Source organism: Phodopus roborovskii, unplaced genomic scaffold, assembly GCF_943737965.1.
Source record: "Phodopus roborovskii unplaced genomic scaffold, PHOROB, whole genome shotgun sequence".
Taxonomy (NCBI): Eukaryota; Metazoa; Chordata; class Mammalia; order Rodentia; family Cricetidae; genus Phodopus; species Phodopus roborovskii.
Genome location: NW_026125391.1, coordinates 7,095,174 through 7,112,872, shown reverse-complemented (window position 1 = coordinate 7,112,872; position 17,699 = coordinate 7,095,174). Strand labels below are relative to the sequence as shown.

At 40.7% G+C, this 17,699-nt stretch overlaps 1 protein-coding gene across 3 annotated transcripts in view; it reads left to right on the top strand.

The window, feature by feature from the left end:
- Window positions 1-8,721: 8,721 nt before the first annotated feature.
- Window positions 8,722-17,699, top strand: part of Immp2l (inner mitochondrial membrane peptidase subunit 2) — an 835,428-nt gene continuing 826,450 nt past the window's right edge. The window contains exons 1-2 of one of the 3 annotated variants that reach the window (XM_051175064.1): window positions 8,722-8,809; window positions 9,232-9,304. The gene's annotated coding sequence lies outside the window, so the exon portion shown is untranslated. Of the gene's footprint in view, window positions 8,810-8,862; window positions 8,883-9,231; window positions 9,309-17,699 lie in introns of those variants that run through there. The other 2 variants (XM_051175066.1, XM_051175065.1) reach the window with 2 other exon arrangements.

Here is a 17,699-nt window from a genome sequence, read left to right as displayed (position 1 = left end):
CACAATTCACTTTTCTTTTTTCTTTCTTTCTTTCTTTCTTTTTTTTTTTTTTGGTTTTTGTTTTTTAGAGACAGGGCTTCTCTGTGGCTTTGGAGGCTGTCCTGGAACTATCTCTTATAGACCAGGGTGGTCTGAACTCACAGAGATCCGCCTGCCTCTGCCTCTTGAGGCATGTGCCACCACTTCCTGGCTCACAATTCACTCTTAAATACAATTTTTGGCAGATCAGTGAAAACAGTGTGGAAAGAGTTTGTGTATTCACACTTTTCCTTCCCAGTTCCCATTTTATCTTGTGTTTATTGATTCATAGACTTCTTTTGAAGAATTTGACAATGAAAAATCTAAGAAAATAATTTGATGGATGATTATTTTTTTCTAGATTATTCTTTTTGGTAAAGATTCTCATGTAATGGAACCTAAGTTCTACTTTGGGACCCAGATCACGCTCTGATCTGTCACAAAAATTAGAACATTATATACTATTGTCTCCTTCCTTAAGTATTAATTCAACCAACCACCCCCTGGGAAAACTGACTTGCTTGGAGGCATGCTAAGGGAATGGGAGGGACAATTATTCCCTTAATGATATTAACCGATATTATGTACTTGCACATCCCAGAAGCCCCTCCCTCCATGAAGTATTTTACAAATCTTGTCTGCTGAGCTTGCTTACTTTCCTGCGTTTTAACCCAAAATGCTTAAGATTTCCTTTTCCGTTCTTTCCTTCTTTTCAGAAGATTTCATGCCTCCTGTACAAATATTTACATTCAATTTATAAGACATGTTTATTCTTGTTGGGTGTCATAGCTATAGAACTTGTCTTAGTTGGATTTCTATTGCTGTGAAGAGACATCATGACCACAGCAACTCTTACAAAGAAAACATTTAATTGGGGTGGCTTGATTACAGTTCAGAGGTTCAGTCCATCATCATAATGGGGGAGCATGGTGGCATGCAGGCAGACATGGTGCTGGCTACATCTTGATCAGAAGGCCACAGGATATAGTCTGAGATACTGGGCAGTATCCCGAGCATAGGAAACCTCAAATTCTGCCTCCTCAGTGACACACTTCCTCCAACAAAGCCATATTCACTGTAACAAAGCCACACCTCCTAATAGTGGTGCTCCCTCTGGGGGGTCATTTTCCTTCCAGCTACCACAGAATCCATTCTGGTCAGTGTTTCATGATTCTGAATATGGCCTCCTGCCTTGTTTTCATGCTTCAGATATAATCTATAGTGCATGCCAGGCGATTGTCTTTAAATTGATCTGTCCTGACTTTGAAGACTCCCCAAGCAAGACCTTACCCTCCCTGGGGAGCAGAAAGTGGATGGGCTGGAGTTTTGTGGGGGCGATAAGGAAGGATGGGAGGGTGAGGGAACTGGGATTGACATGTGAAACAAGCTTGTTTCGAATTTAAATAAAAAAAAAGGAAAAAAAAAAATCTGTCCTGAGAAAGTTCTGGGAAAGGGCTGCTCTGCTAATATTTAGTATGTGCTTACTGGCATTTATTTACATGGTTTTTTCTTTCTTTCTTTTTTTTTTTTTTTTAAGACAGTTTCTCTGTGTAACAGTACTGGCTGTCCTGGAACTTGACCAGGCTGGCTGCAAACTCATAGAGGTCTGTCTACTTCTGCCTCCCAAGTGATTCGATTAAAAATGTGAGCCACCACTGCACGTTTTTTATTTGTTTGTTTGTTTTGGTTATTTACATGTTTTTCTGAACTCAAACAACCTTCCTTGGACAATTGCTTTCCTTGTTTCATAACTGTATGAAAGTACACTGAAATTGAAACAAGGCTATCTATAACATTAGACTGTAGTCTGCCCCAATCTTTCAGGGCCTCAGACCCTTTGTCCAGTAGTGAAAGTCAACAATTACCTGAGCTACATTCCATGTCTATTGTTTGTAATTTTTATTGACATACAAAGAGTGCATATATATGGTATGTGGTGTTATACTTTTAATACACACAGATATAGTGTAATGATTGTGAATACATTGTTCTAGAGGGATCATGATCCAATCAAAGGACATTAAAAGAATAAATAAATAGATGTGTTTACTAAGTCTGGAAGTCACTGACTGATTAAAATATGATACATAATTAAGAAATCCTGAGAGTGGGAGAAATAGTCTCATCCAGGGAAGAGCACACACACACTTACCTAAAACAAATGGTCAGCCCTGAAAACATACATACAAGCAATAGTATACAGTCTGAGCAGGTTACACACACACACACACACACACACACACACACACACACACACACACACACCCCACAAGCAACAACAACTAAAAAGAAAGAGACCATGAATTTGAACGAGAGCAAGGGGAAAAAGGGATACATGGCAGGGCTTAGATTGTGGAAATGGAAGAGGGAATTGTGAAATTACATATAATCTCAAAAAATAAACAATATATTAAAATATGATATGGTAAGACTTAATAAATCCCTGTAGCAGATTGGCAGTGGCAGACAGAGATCTCTGAGTTTGAGGCCAGCCTTGTCTACAGAGTGAGTTCTAAGATAGCCAGGGCTACACAGAGAAACCCTGTCTCGAAAAACACTACCACCACCACCACCAAATTATTAAATCTCAGTTATTTTGGGAGACTGTCACTTTGTACTCTCCTGCTCCTAGTATTTTTTTTTTTCCCATGTGTTGCCTTTCTTTATGGAGTGAATACTGACAAGTGGGATGTGGGATGTTAGGAGTAAGGTTTTTCCTCCCGGCCTGGACCCACCACAGCGCCAGCCCCAATTATCACACAGAGACACTGTATTAGATATAATTCAGTTAGCCAGGTACTAATTTCTTATTGGCTAGCTTTGTCTTAATTATTAACCCATTTCTATTAATCTAAGTATTTCCATGTGTTCTCATCTTACTGAAGAGTGGGCCCAGACCTCTGTTCTCCTTAGTCTCTACATGCTGACTCCTCCCTACTATTTCCTCGAATCCTCCTTGTCACCTAGTCCTGCCTATCTTGCTTTCCTATTGGCCAACAGTGCTTTATTCATTTACAGAATGACATCTCCCATCAGTGGGAAGAAGGCAGGATCCACTTTGTCAGCACACATTATGTATCTCTTTTACTGATTCTTTCTTCTCCCTTTTCCCTACATTATTGTTTCCTAAGAATAGACTACTCTATCTGCACTGAACATCTAACCTGCACACCTGTCTCTATTTTCTAGGAAATGTGGGCAAAGCAGACATTTGTTTTGTAGTGTTCATAAAAAAATTGCTAACATACAAATTCAGGGGAAGGACAAAAAACTTCCACATCGTAATTATCCACTGTCACATTCTCACCGTATAGCCCCCTTTCTTCTCTTTCCTTTTCTTTTCCCCTTGAAGAGTTTTAAGGACATACTACAGAGTATGTCCTTTAACCTCGACATATTTCAGAATTTCTCTCTAAAAATGATAGACTTAAAAAACATATAAATGAAAGCCATTTTTACACCTAATGAAATTTCAGTAATTCTTGAGTGCAGTCTAACACTGTCCATAGTCAAGTAGCCACAATTGTCACCTATGTCTTTCTAAGCTGCGATGTTTGCATCAGGTTGAGTTAGAAGCATCTACTGACTCTTTCCTCCTCCTTGTCCTGGTTCTAACATTCAGCATAGAGGAGCTCAGTCTTCAAGCAGTGCCCAATGTTCTATCAGGGTCCATTTTCTTTTGGAAATGTTATGCTACTTGTTTCCCATAAGCCTGGGATGGGACATGTTACGAGTAGGGACATCCATTTTAAGACTTAATTAGATTCTGCTTTCATTTCCCTTTTTGGTTTGGCAAGAATACTTTATTGGTGTTTGTGATACTTCAGATGATATTAGATCAGCAAAGATAATGCCTGGGGTCCCACTTGTCTCAGTGCTTAGACTGTAAATGCTTGGTTGCAAATAAAGTCTCTCATCAACCACCCACCTAATACTTTCACACTTTCACAACAATTTCTTAAGCTGCTATTTTTAGATGCAAGATTGCTGAATGGTGGCTTCCCAAAGAACAACTTTTTTTGAACAACTATTTGGTCTCTAGAAATTCAAGTCCATTGAAAAAGGCAAGCCAAAGTAAGTCCTAGCTCTTTTGCTGCAACCAAAGCTTGAAGGAGTTTGTGTTCGGTGACTGACCCTTCCCCATTCCCTTCCTCCTTGCCCTCTTTCTCTCCCTCCATCCATTTTTGCCTTTCTTGTTTGGGGCACTTAGGAATTAATTTGACTATATTTGGTTTCAAATAGCCACATTCATTTCTTTCTTTTTTTTATGTTTAAATTTTTGTATTTTTGGCTGAAGGATGTAAGTTTCTGTGTTCTCTATACTTGCTCTTGTGAACAGAGACCTTACTTGTAACACCATGTCCCCTGCTTATATTGCATATTTCTTGTGTCAGACTTGAAATGAGATGTTCCTTTTTCCAGCCCTGGCATCTATTCTTTGAAATAAGCATTTAAAAAGCACAAATGAATGATTTATAAGATATAAGATTTCATTTATAATAATAATGAAAGTTTATCAATCTATTTTTTCCAGAGTAACATTAGAAACTAAAGTTAATTTGGGTAATAAAACTCTAGTTTGTGATTTTTTTCTAAGTTCACTTTTATATTATTTATGGAAATGCACATCATTGATTTGGATTAATAACTATATACTGATATTTCATTTTCTAATGATATAATTCAAATTAGAAAACTTCAAATTGGAACAAAGAATATAAATTCTTGAGTGTTTTTTATTTTTTTAAAGATTTTATTTATTATGTATACAGTTATCTGCATTTTTTGCTTGCACATCAGAAGAGGGCACCAGATCTCTAATTATAGGTGGTTGTGAGCCACCAAGTGGGTGCTGGGATTTGAACTCAGGTTCTCTGGAAGATCAGCCACTGCTCTTAACTTCTGAGCCATCTTTCTAGCCCCCCCCCCTTTTTTTCTTTCTTTCTTTGTTTTTTGTTTTTCTGTGTAACAGCCCTGGTTGTCCTGGATCTCACTCTGTAGACCAGGCTGGCCTGGAACTCACAGAGATACACCTGCCACTGACTCCTGAGTGCTGGGATTAAAGGCGCGTGCCATCACCACCTGGCAAGTGTTTTCATATGAGTTCACATAAGGACATCAATTTCCTCAGAGCTGTAATAGTAAAAGGTCTGAGAAACTTTTAGAAATGTGATTGGATATTAGTCTGAGAGTTTCTGCTGTATCTTAGAGTTGGTGATGGACTATAATTTCAACTGTTAGCAACCTATTGTGTGTGTTCACAAGACTTTCAAAAAATGAAATGCAGAATGGTATTTGGAAAAAAGTTCTTAATGGAGGTCTGAGCAGCCAAGAGTAACTAATAAGACCACTAATGCCTTCATCCACTCTCCCAACCATGACACAAGTGTGTGTGTGTGTGTGTGTGTGTGTGTGTGTATGTGTGTGTATGTGTGTGTGATAGAGCTAAGAGAAAGAGAGAGAGGGAAGGAGGGAAAGAGAGGAAAGGAAGGAGAGAGAGACAGAGACAGAGAGATTCCCAAGATATCAGAGAAATCACCTTGGTAACTGAGCTGGTAAATTCCTCCTTATTGACTAGCTGTCAGTGTCAAGCTTTTGCAGGTTGGCAGGGAGGGTAAGGGCATCATTGGTATTACAGTGGCTGGAAAGGTGGCTCAGTAGTTAAGAGGACTGCAATTCGAGAAGACTTGGATTCCTAGCATCCATGTCTGGCAGTTCATAACCACTTGTAACTGTACCCATCCATGCAATAATGACATGGCTGTTAAATTTTGCCTGTCAGATTGGCTTTGTTTGACACTGTGTGTGTGAATGTGTTTCGGTGTTTATGAGTGCAGTGCCCATGGAGGACAGAAGACAGAGTTAGATAACCTGGAATTAGAGTTACCCAAAGACAAAGGCTACTGTCAGCCATTAAGCCAGGAAGCCTCCCGTTGAAGTGCATGAAGATGAATACAGAGACTCATGACTGTACAAGAAGCATATAAAGAAGAGTTGAGGGACAAACCCTAAACAAACGTGCACACTACACACTTAAGGCTTAGAGAACATTGCAGAAGAGGAGGCAGAAAGACTGTAAGAAACAGAAGATAGGGAGAAGGCTGCAAAATGCCATCTTCAAAGCATGGCGTGGACACAACAAGCATGAACTCACAGCAGCTGTGCCTGCTGTGGACCATATAAGCTGGACATTCCAAACAGTCAGTCAGTATGAAACGGAGGGACTCAGTGGGTCCTGCGCTTATCTCTGACCTATTGGCCACTAATAGATTATAGGAGACAGAGGCATAGTATTCAATTATGTAATGACTGGTGAGTCCACTAGTCTCTGATGGTCCACTGCAAACAGGGCTACACAACTGGCTCCAGTTAAACTCTATGAGAAACTAAGCAATACAAACACTAGCAAGTATAAGAAGAGGTAAATGGGGGAGAGGAAGGTAACCAGAGTGCATTATATGCATATATGAGTGCTAAGGGATAAATGTATTAATAAAAACAAGGTTTCTTGCCTGGTGGTGGTGGTGCATGCTTTTAATCCCAGCACTGGGAAGTCAGAGGCAAGTGGACCTCTGTTAGTTTGATGCCATCTTGGTCTACAGAGTGAGTTCCAGGACAGGCTCCAAAGCTACAGAGAAACCCTGTCTTACCCCTACCCCCCCAAAAAAAGGTTGAGAATATTCTATGACATTTTACAGTATTTGCTTACCAATGGCAAATGTGTATTTTGTGTGTACATATATTTATATATACATGTAAGTTTATTGTATCTTGAAGGTAGATTTTTTTCATATCTATAGAACTCAAAAGATTTTATACTAAGAATGGTTAAATAGTACATGGTGAATGCTAAAAAATTTTTTTCTATTAAAAACTTAACTTGTTCTCTGAATGGTAATGCCAACATTTTATAATTCAAGGTGAGGGATACCGGAGTGGTATCCAACACAAATCTCTCATGAAATAAATGACTTAAAAATTTCACACTTCTACTGGGAGTTGGTGGCGCAAGCCTTTAATCCCAGCACTTGGGAGGCAGAGGCAGCCGGATCTACAGAGGCCATCCTGGTCTATAGAGCTAATTACAGGACAGGTTCCAGAGTAATAATTAAAAAAAAAAAATATCACACTTCCTCTCTACCCAGGCCCCAAGTTCAGAACATGATTCACAATTCATCTCTTTCAGCTTCGGTTTTCTTTCTTGTTCTTTTTTTTTTTTTTTTTTTTTTTTGTCTACATGTTCATCATCCTTCATGGTGATTCACACTCATCATTTCTTCATGGCGATTCAAGTGTTTTGCTGTATCCTGTGTCTTCAGTATCTACTGACTCACTCGCTTTCAGTTGTGCTTCAGGGTGAGTCTTCCACCATTCTTTCTGTTCTGTCCCCATGAGTTTTGGTGTGTGCTAGAAGATATACCCTTTGCTCTGACCTCAGAGTTTTGTCCTTTCCAGAATGACTTGCAGTTGGGTAAAACAGGGATGCAAACTTTCTGGGTTACTCTGACTTCTTAAATATCTTTGATGCCCTTAGTGACAAAGTCACTTAGTAGCTCCTTTTGTAGACTTACTTTCAAGTACATTAACCCCCCCCCCCATTTGTTGTGTGTAGTCAGGTCCTTACTGGACCAACCTTTTGTTTAATTTGGAGTCTGTCTACTATTAGAATCTAATCCAATTGGTAAATAGGCTCAAACAGTCATCAGAAGTGGCCCCCATGATATGCTCTTGGAATTAAGTCATGAAGCATTGGCAGGATCAAACTTACCTTGCAGTAATTATTTCAGCTACTGATAAGAATAACTGCACCCACATCCTGTCCAGGACAATAACCTTGTTCTCTCTGGTAGACCAGTAATTTCAGCCCACTGAAGTTTCTCTCTCTCTCTGATTCAGGATTTTCGAGACTAGGTTTCTCCGTATAGCCCTGGCTGTCCCGGAACTGCACCGTAGATCAAGTTGCCCTGAGACTCAATATTTGCCTGCCTCTGCCTCCTGAGTTCTGGAATTAAAGACGAGTGCCACCACCGCTTGGCTCCATTTAAGTCTCTTACATTCTTCCATCTATAGAATTATTTTGAATGCTGAGTGTCAGAACACTAGGCACTTATACTTGAGAATGATAGTTCAGCATTATCTAGAAAGATAAACCTAAAAAAGATAAAGGTACAATTGGGGAGGAGTAAAAAATGAGAACCAATCTCGTCGTCTATTTAGTTTTCCATTACATTGGTTTTGTAGGCTGTGATAACACAGTTAAGATTTTGTACAATTAGAGAGCAAAAGCTTAAGTAAAAAAACAAAACAAAACAAAAAACAGAAAGAAAAAGAAACTGTTCTGCATTTCTCCTTTGGTTTGCTAGAAGAAGCAAAATGGAAGTTTCCCCGTGTGCAAGCAAAACAAAAATAAAACCCCTGTAACAGCACAAAGAGCAGTCCAGTCTCGGTGGCTGACCTGCAACTACCGGGTGAAGCTGAGGACGGCTTCCGGTGTTTTGCTGCTTTTTCTTGCCCTTTTAGCCACGAACATGACGCTGGGTTTATATTTAAAGGCCCTAGTACCTGTAACTACCAGCCGGCGGGCTTAGTACTGACGCCGACCTGATGTAAACCAACTCCTGGCTGCCAGTCAACAGCGAGCCGCGTTCCGGGGGCGGGATTTCCGTAGGGGGCGGAGTCTACCGCTTCTGCCTGGCTGCTGGTGGGCGAGCCGCGGTGGTGGGCGGGGCGAGCCGCGCGGGGTGGGCGTGGCGTGGCGCGGGGACTTCCCCTGGGCTGAGCTTCGCAGCGGGTGCGCGGGGGGACGTGGTGGCCGCGGCGGGTCGGGGCGGCGAGCCACGTGGGTGGACTTGGGGAGACCCTCGGTGTTCCTGGCTGGGTCTCTTATCCTGGGGTTGGCCTCGGACAGGGGGCGTTGCTGGCAGGCAGCCGCTCGGCCGCTACTCGCGGGACCGTGGCGAGCATGCGTGCGTGCGCGTGTGCCAGCGAGGCCGCGCGGCTGTCCTCTCAGTGTGTCCTCTCTCTCTCTCCCTCAGTTAGGGAACCCGAGCCCAGATCCGGGCGTGTAGGCGACCTCTCCTCTCCGCCCCGGGTGTCCTCAAAGCAGGTGGGGAGGTAGCGCTGCTCCTGGAGTGGTGGGCAGCTGATGTAGGAGCTGCTCAGGCTCGAGCCACAGGATTTTAAAGGACCTGTCTCTGTCATTTTTACTTTTAGGATTTTGGCCAAATTGGGCGAGGGTACAATATTACCACTTACCCCTTCTCACCGAAGAAGAGCGGGAGAAAGGGTAAGTAAGTATCGCTCAGGGGCGGAAGGAGCCAAGACTATTTTTGCAGAGGGGAAACTGCACCTGGGAACTTGGGTCCAAATTCCACTATTTATCAGAAACTGAAGACCCACCTTCAAAGGTCACTGGTCCTTCAGGTTTCCGAAGTCCATAGAGTCGGCTGGAAGTTTAAACTGCTTTGTAGTCACCTGACAGAACTCATTTCCTTTCATAAAGGCTTGAAACTGCTACATTGATGCTATAGTTCCTCTCTGGTCCCTTGTCTTGCTAGGTAGCATTCCCTAGTAGGGTGTTAGGTAATTTAGGCTTTCTCCAGGAATCTTTACATTTTAAAATGTAAAGGGGGGGCACATAGGACCCCATAAAGACAATGGCAAATGCATATATTTGAAATTCTTTTGAGGTCTTTCAGAATTGTGCAGGAACGAATTTGCCCTCCAGCGTTCTGTGCTTTTCTGAAAAGTTATGTTGAAGTCCTGGGAAGTTTACTGGGATTTTCTATGTCATCCCTTTGCATTGGTTCTTACCTGAGACTTGTCTGTTCTTTCTCCAATACACTGCTTCCCTAGTCTCTATGTGGTGATGAAACACAACTTCTCTCAGGTTGGAAGCCCCCAGCATCATACATGTCACTGGTAACATTTGCCAGTTTAGCTATAAGCAAGAATAGTAAACCATATGTGTGCATACTTAACCAAGAGAACTACACTTGCCCTCAGTGGCTGGCTGTCCTGCCATAGGTCGCATATGAACCCGACTTCCTTGTTCACACAGTTCATGAAAAACTAGGACATGGTTGTATATTAATGAGGGACTCTTATTTTGCACCGTGTGTTGAATGAACACTGATTAAAATGGAAATCTGGACAGCTGGTGGTGATCCCACCCCCCTTTGGTCCCAACAGAACCAGGTGCATCTCTGTGAGTTTTATGCCAGCTTGGTCTATATAGGGAATTCCAGGCCAACCAGTTATGTACAGTGAGACCCCGCTCAAAGATAAAACAAATCAAACAAAATCATATAAACAAAACAGGACGTGTAGAATGAGGCTGTAGATGGCTTTTTTTTTTTTTTTTTTTTTTTTTGTGGGATGGGCATTTCTCAGGTTTCTGGGGGAAGTTTTGAATAATTATGTGTAAATGCGCAAGTGCTTCCTTTGCTGCTTATGTCTTAGTGGCTTATGGATCTGAGAACAGTGCTATCATTCCACTTTTCTGTAGAGTGAGAAGTAAACTCTCAGGGGTGACTAACTATGGAGATTAGTTTTCCACAGTGTATAATGTTATAGTCATTTTCTAGCGCACTGAATGCATTGTTTGGGTACAATAACTAGATGAGAGTAAATTTTTGAATTGTTCTATAAGAAGGCTTAATTTTAGAAAACAGTTAAGGGTGAATGTACTTAGGAGAGTAATAATGAAGCAACCACCCTGCTGTGAGTTTCTGTACATTTAACCTATTTCTTTACTGGCATGAGAATAGGTTAAGGTCAAGATAAAGTTATTTAGGGCTCCCTTATAGGAGTATGAAAGTAGAAACTTGAGTCTAATATAAATCCTCTTAATCCACCTTAGATTTTTGGTATTTACCTTTTCAAGGTTTTTTTTTTTTTTTTTTTTTTTTTACCATGTACAAACCTTAAATCTACAGCTACATGTTAATTAGGCATACAGCTGAGGTATTTATCTGTAGGAAACATACAATGTAATATATATATGATAATATGATAAATATATATCATATATATTATATACATATGATATATATATCTTACCATTACTTGGTAAAACTGTTAAATTTTTTTCTTTTGTTCTATTCTTTTGGCCATGTGCCATCAGTCCTGGCTCTCCCTTAAATCCTCATGTACAAGTGTCATTATTTTTATAGTCTTATTTTTCTGAGGTGCTGAAGGTCACACCTAGGCCCCTGCTCCTGCTCAGCATCTCTTCTACCACAGCCTCAGCCCAGCTTCTATACCTTCTCATATAACTCAGGATGGTCTTGAACATCCTGTTTCAGGCTCCTGAGTGCTGGGATTAGAGGAGTGTGCCACTGTCTGGCATAGTTTTTGTGCTCTTAGATGCAACCTTGAATCCTAGTCTTTGATTTATTTGCTCCGTCACTTGGGACCAGTTACAGCTTTCCTGCTACTTGATTTGATGCTAAGTAGAACAAAGAGGACCAGACAGAGCAATGCTTGGCGTGCATATACTTACTGTCCCATTTCTCTGATTGTTGACCATTTCCTTTCTCCTTCCTTCCTTCCTTCCTTCCTTCCTTCCTTCCTTCCTTCCTTCCTTTCTCTCTTTCTCTTTTTTTTAAAAAATTTTATTTTTGTGTTTTGCCTTCATGTATGTCTTAAGTATGTTTTGGATCCCCTGTAATTGGCATTACAGAGTTCTGAGCTGCCACGTGAGTGCTGGGAACTGAATCTAGGTCCTCTGGAAGAGCAGCCATTACTCTTAAATGCTGAGTCTTCTCTCCAACCCTGCCTGTCATTTCCTCTTGATCTTTCTTTGCACAGTGCCAGGCAGCTAGAACCCATTGTCCCATAAGCACTAAGTTTCCCTGATTTATTCATTTTCACAGTGACATGTATCTGCTGCATCTGATCCCAGAATTTCTGACACAAAGATCCACACCTAATGTGGCTTCATTTTCCTTTATCAGGTCATCTTCCAGTATTGCCTAAGGAGTGTCAGCTTGGAAAACAAGAGAAAGAATTTCTATAGTGTGTTTAAAGAGCTCTGACACCATTCCCAAAGCAAGACAGACAGGTTACCACATTTATCTGTGTGCTCAAAGTTAGGATTTCTATTTCAGAAACAACTTTTGATTTGCAAGCATTATAATAAGAATGTTGACGCTTCATGTCCAAACTGTCATGATATTGCCAAGTTGTGGGTCTAATATATAGATAAGCTGTGCATTTAGCGTATCTAATACTGCGTTTGGAGCTGAGAAAGACAAGTCCACAGACATCTGACTTCACACCTGACATCTGCTTTCACTTTGCTGAAGAGTACACTTTGTCAGTAGATTACAGACGCATCAGCTATGCGGCTGTAGTCTGTGGCATTTCTATTGTGAGTGCTGCTCTACAGGGCCCAGTGTGATGTTTTATTCAGATGACAGCACCTGGTCATACAAGCACATTTCCCACAGGTATTCTTACAAGTTAACAGGGGGAAATAGTTCCTGTTCGTGTCGCGCTTTCACACTAAGTTTTTATAGAAGGAAAATTGTCTGAAAGAAAAGCCAGACTTCAGTAGTACCAATTGAGCTGAGTGTCCTGGTTCTCAGGCTTGCAATCCCAAGCACTCAGGAAGCAGGGGCAGGCTAATTTTGGGTTCTAGGCTAGCCTGGTCTAAACAAGATTTTTTTTTTTTTAATCAAAAAAGGAACCTGATATGTTTTTAAAAGTGCATTTTCTTTTCTTCTTCTTTCTTTTTTATTTGTTGAGACAGTATTTCTCTGTGTACCCCGATTGTCCTGGAACTTGCTCTGTAGGTAAGGTTGGCCTGGAACTTAGGAATCCACCTGCCTCTGTCTTATAAGTTAAAAAGTCCATTCTTCAAGACTATTTTCTTTCATGTTAACAAGTGAACTTACAGAAAAAAAAAATACCAAGTAGCATTTGGCTTTCCAGGGTTGAAGTACTTTTAAAGCCTTTTAAACCCATCATAGGCAGTTAGAGATAATGGGTACTCGTAGAGGTTCTTAAAGTTTTCCACTTGCATTCCCATTTGTCTAACACATTTTTGAACAGCTCTTGGCATATAGGGCATGTAAAGCTGAGATATCTAAAACATATACTTATAATAAATCATGAAGTGACTCATTTTAAAATAGTTGTTTGGTATATGAACGCCTTCACCATTTATTACAGAAGAGAATTTGCATGGCAATGAAATAGATGTTCTCATTTATTTGCAAAAAGAATTAAATCTTGCCTGGAGACTAGAAACCTTAGGACGTAGAACATCTTCAGCATTTCCCACAGTGGGTCCATATTCTGATATTACAATCATCAGTGCCAAGAATGCTGCTTCATATAAATATGTAGTAAAAATGGCAGAAATGTGCTTAGGGCCACCTCAGAAACTGTTGGAAATTCTATTCCACTCTCAACCCAGAATTTTGATTAATTACTTTGGATGGAATTCAAGTCAGCAACTCAGATGTTAAGCTTTAAAATCAACTATTCTTGAGCTGGGCTTCCTGGTACACACCTTTAATCCCAGCACTCAGGAGGCAGAGGCAGGCAGATCTCTGTGAGTTTGAGGACAGCCTGGTCTTTATGTAGTGAGTTCTAGGACAGCCAGGGCTAGGGCCACACAGGAGAAGCCTTGTATAGAATAACCAAAAAAACAAAACAAAAAACCCAAAACAAAAAAATAACCCAACCACCCCCACCAACAAACAAATAAAAACAACCAACAATAACAACAGAAGGATATTATGTTTCTCTAAGAGCGGGAAAACTGCATGTACAGGAAAAACGCTGCAGTTCATAACTTACAGTAGTGTCAAATGTGAACTGAGGTGTTTAAGCAGCATTCTTGTGTTCCATGCTGTGACCCCATGTTTGGTGCAAAGTGAAGTCTCATGACACAGCATTGGTGAGCACTTCAAGAAACTCCTTCAGTTTGTTTTGCATCAGATTTTGAATTAACTTTTGGTCCTTAGGCACTCAGAAACCTTTTTTTTTGCTACTGTGATTTTTGTTTTTGTTTTTTGTGTGAGCTGTCCTGTCCCATGGTGTTTTACCCCCCAACTCCCTTCTCAGATTTATATAAAACACACACACACACACACACACACACACACACACACACACACACACACAGAGAGAGAGAGAGAGAGAGAGAGAGAGAGAAAGAGAGAGAGAGAGAGAGACAGCCTATGGGGTTGTGACTCACATTTAAAAGACTGGTATAATTGAAATACATAGTAGTATTTTTCAGAAGATTGTATTCTGATAATCCAGGGTGGCTGAGACACATCTTCTTCCTTATTGGTGTTGAGGGACATTGACAAATGCTGGAGGCCTGGGCACAGTTTCCCATCTGTAAGATGTGGTATTACAGTTGCTGTGAGATTTAGTGATAACAAAGTAGATTGTAAAGTGCAGTGACTGCCTGAAATTGGATTGTTGGTCACCTGTAGTATTTTTCTTCCAGATATTGATTCCTCTCCCTGCTTATACCCAGACTAATCTGAGAGCTGGTGCTAGGGTCTCCAGTAGTGGAAGTTTCATGGCATCTGGGTTTAGTACTGAGAGCTGAGAAAGAGTATGCAGAATATTGACAGAGGGGGCCAGTGGAGAGCTGATAGAGGAAGGAAAAAAAGCTGAGATAGGCAACAGAGAGCATTTATTAACAGAAGCAACAACACAAGTGGTTATGTGGTCCTAGAATGGCCTGGGAGCTCTGTGTAGGTCAGCCGTGGTAGCATGTGAAGGGGAAGGGTGGATGTGAAAACAGATGAGACTAGTTAGTTTCAGGGTTTTGTATCCATATCTACTAGTGAGTCACTGAAGAATTGTGAATTCCACAAAAGGACACCATGAAAGCAGAGTGCCAGGAATTTGAGGCTGGGAATTGGGAAGACTGGGGACCAGTAGGAAGGAGATAGTAGTCTGGATAGAGAAGTGAGAATGTTTAGGAAAAATACTCAGAAAGCAGGAACATTGCTGGTGTGATTGATTGTAAAAGGAAAGGGAAAGGGCACGGGATATAGAATGCTGACTAGGTCTATGGTTAGAGAGGGGACAAGAAGAGAGGACAGGGATGAGGCAGTGGGTGAAGAGTGTTGTGGTTAAAGGCCTTGTGGGCATTTCACTAGGGAGCTAATGGTACTTAGAAGGTAAGTTAGATAGAGGATCTGGGAATATCACAGATGACTGAGGATGCCAGAGAAAGCCTTTTGAGTTCTTACCATGTGGGGAGTAGTTGAAGGCACAGGAAAGGATAAGTGTTCAGAGGTAATATATAGCTGTAGAAGAAAAATTACTTGAATATAATAAGGCTTAGAGAGTATTGAAACTAAGGGATAAACCAACAAGGATGCTAGTAATAAGTGACCACAGAGGTCAAAAGACCTGCTAAATCTACTCATTGAGTAAAATTACCCAGTACAATACAATAACAATACAATAGAACACAACACAATACAGTTACTAACTTCAGCCCATAGGTTGAACATTGGATATCTAGACTTGTTTATGTTAGTTATTTGCTACATTTTATTCTTTGACATAACCTCCCCATTTTTGCCCTGCTCCTCTGTTAACATTGTTTTGTTTCTATTTTTATGATTCCACCTGTAAATGAGATCATGCATTTAAGGAATAAGTCTTTTCTGTTTCTGCCTTATTTCACTTAAGATAATTGCTTAACCCAAATTCAACTGTATTATGACAAATGACAGGAGTTTCATTTTCTTTTTTTGAGATAGGGTCTTGCTGTGGAACCTAAGCTTTAAACTCATGATGGTTTTGCCTCAGACCCACAAGTGCTGGAGTTGTAGGTGTATTTAGTAATCCCCTCTCTCCTTCTTTTCTAAAAACACTGAATAATATTTCATTGTATATTTATACCACACTTTCTTTATCCATTCCATGTTAGCAAATGCTCAGGTTGTTTCCATATGTTCACATCTGTTGGGATGTGTGTATTTAGAAAAGAGACAGTGTTAGCCAAGTTGTGGAAAAAGGGAACATTGTACAGTTGTTTTTGAAACAGCATGAGGTTATAAAGAAATTAAAAATGGAAGGTATTTGAACCCAGTGATCCCTCTTCAGGATATGCAACCAAAGAAAGGAAATCACCATCGTGGAAGGATGCTAGCTTCACTACCCAAGAGTTCTTCAGGGCTTCTCAAGAATGAGAAACAATGCTTGGTTTTTAAAGAGATAGTCAGAGTTATGTCAAGGGGAGGAAGCCCGTACAAAGGAAGGCATGAAGCAGAGTTGCCTGTAGGCCCTTTGGGCAGCATGGAGACCAGCTTGTGCTTTTGTTTGCCTTCCCCTTCCCTCCTTTATAGGGAGCACCCGGTTGTTCATCTTCTTTCTCCTCTTCCTCCTTTTTTGTCTCTTCCCCCCTTCACTTCCTCTTCTCCTTCTCTCCTTGTACCTCCATGATAGGAAGTCGGGTTTCTTGAGCCAAGGCATATACAAAAGTAGGGTGTTTTAGTTTTCTTTCTTTCTTTTTTTTATATTCAGTATTATTTATTCATTAAAATTAGCTTTAGAACCATTTGTAATATGTAACAAGTCAAAAGTGGTAATACAAATTTTATGTCTTGTGTTACTTGAACTCCATAATTCACTCATTGAGAACATTTAAGAGTCTACCTTAAACACTATTTTAGTTAGGGTTACCATTGCTGTGATGAAACACCATGTCCAAAGAAATCTGGGAATGAAAGGATTTATTCAGCGTACACAGCACTCTTCATCATCAAAGGAAGTCAGGACAGGAACTCAACAGGGTAGGATCCTGGAGGCAGGAGCTGAATCAGAACCCATGGAGGGCTGCTTACTGGCTTGATCCACATGGCTTGCTCAGTGTGCTTTCTTATGGAACCCAGGGTCACTAGCCAGTGATGCTACCACCCATAATGAGTTGGGCCCTCTCCTATCAATCACTAGGAAGACGCTTTATAGGTTCATCCACAGCCTGATATTATGGAGGCATTTTAGTAGTGTAAATTCTTATTGGTCTTAATAATAAAAACCTAGAGTCAGACATAGGGGTAAATGCTGAAACAGCAGAGAGACAAAGGAGCAAGCCATAGTCTTTTCTTTCCTTGCCAACTCCTCAGCCTGAAAAGGGGTGAGCTCCTGTCTTCTTCCACCTTATATTCTTCTCTCTGCCCAGTCATATCACTTCCTGTTTCCTCCTCCCAAGTGCTGGGGTTAAAGGTGTATGTTACCACTGCCTGGCCTCTATGGTTAACTAGTGGTTAGCTCCACACTGATCTCTAGGCAAACTTTATTTGTTAGAGCATAAACAAAATATCACATTTCCCCTTTTTTGTCTAAAATTAAAAGGTTATAACTAATGTAAGAAAAGCTATTACAGTAAGTACAATAACTATATACAATATAGGTAGACAATAAATATATCAACGATATGTAGTCCATTAAAAAATGAAAATTCAGAGAAAATGCTCCATATTTATCCTATTTTGATGAGTTTAGAATATTGTACCTAATTCCAGTTCTATTGTAACTTGCATTACCAAAATTATCTTTTTATGTCTCTTAAACTTCCCTACATGTGGAATTGGGGTGGAGGGATGGGAAGGGAGGGTGGTCATGGTGCATGTGAGGGGGCAGAGAGGGTAAAAGGGAGGGAGGAAGGGATGGAACTGGAATCGACATGTAAA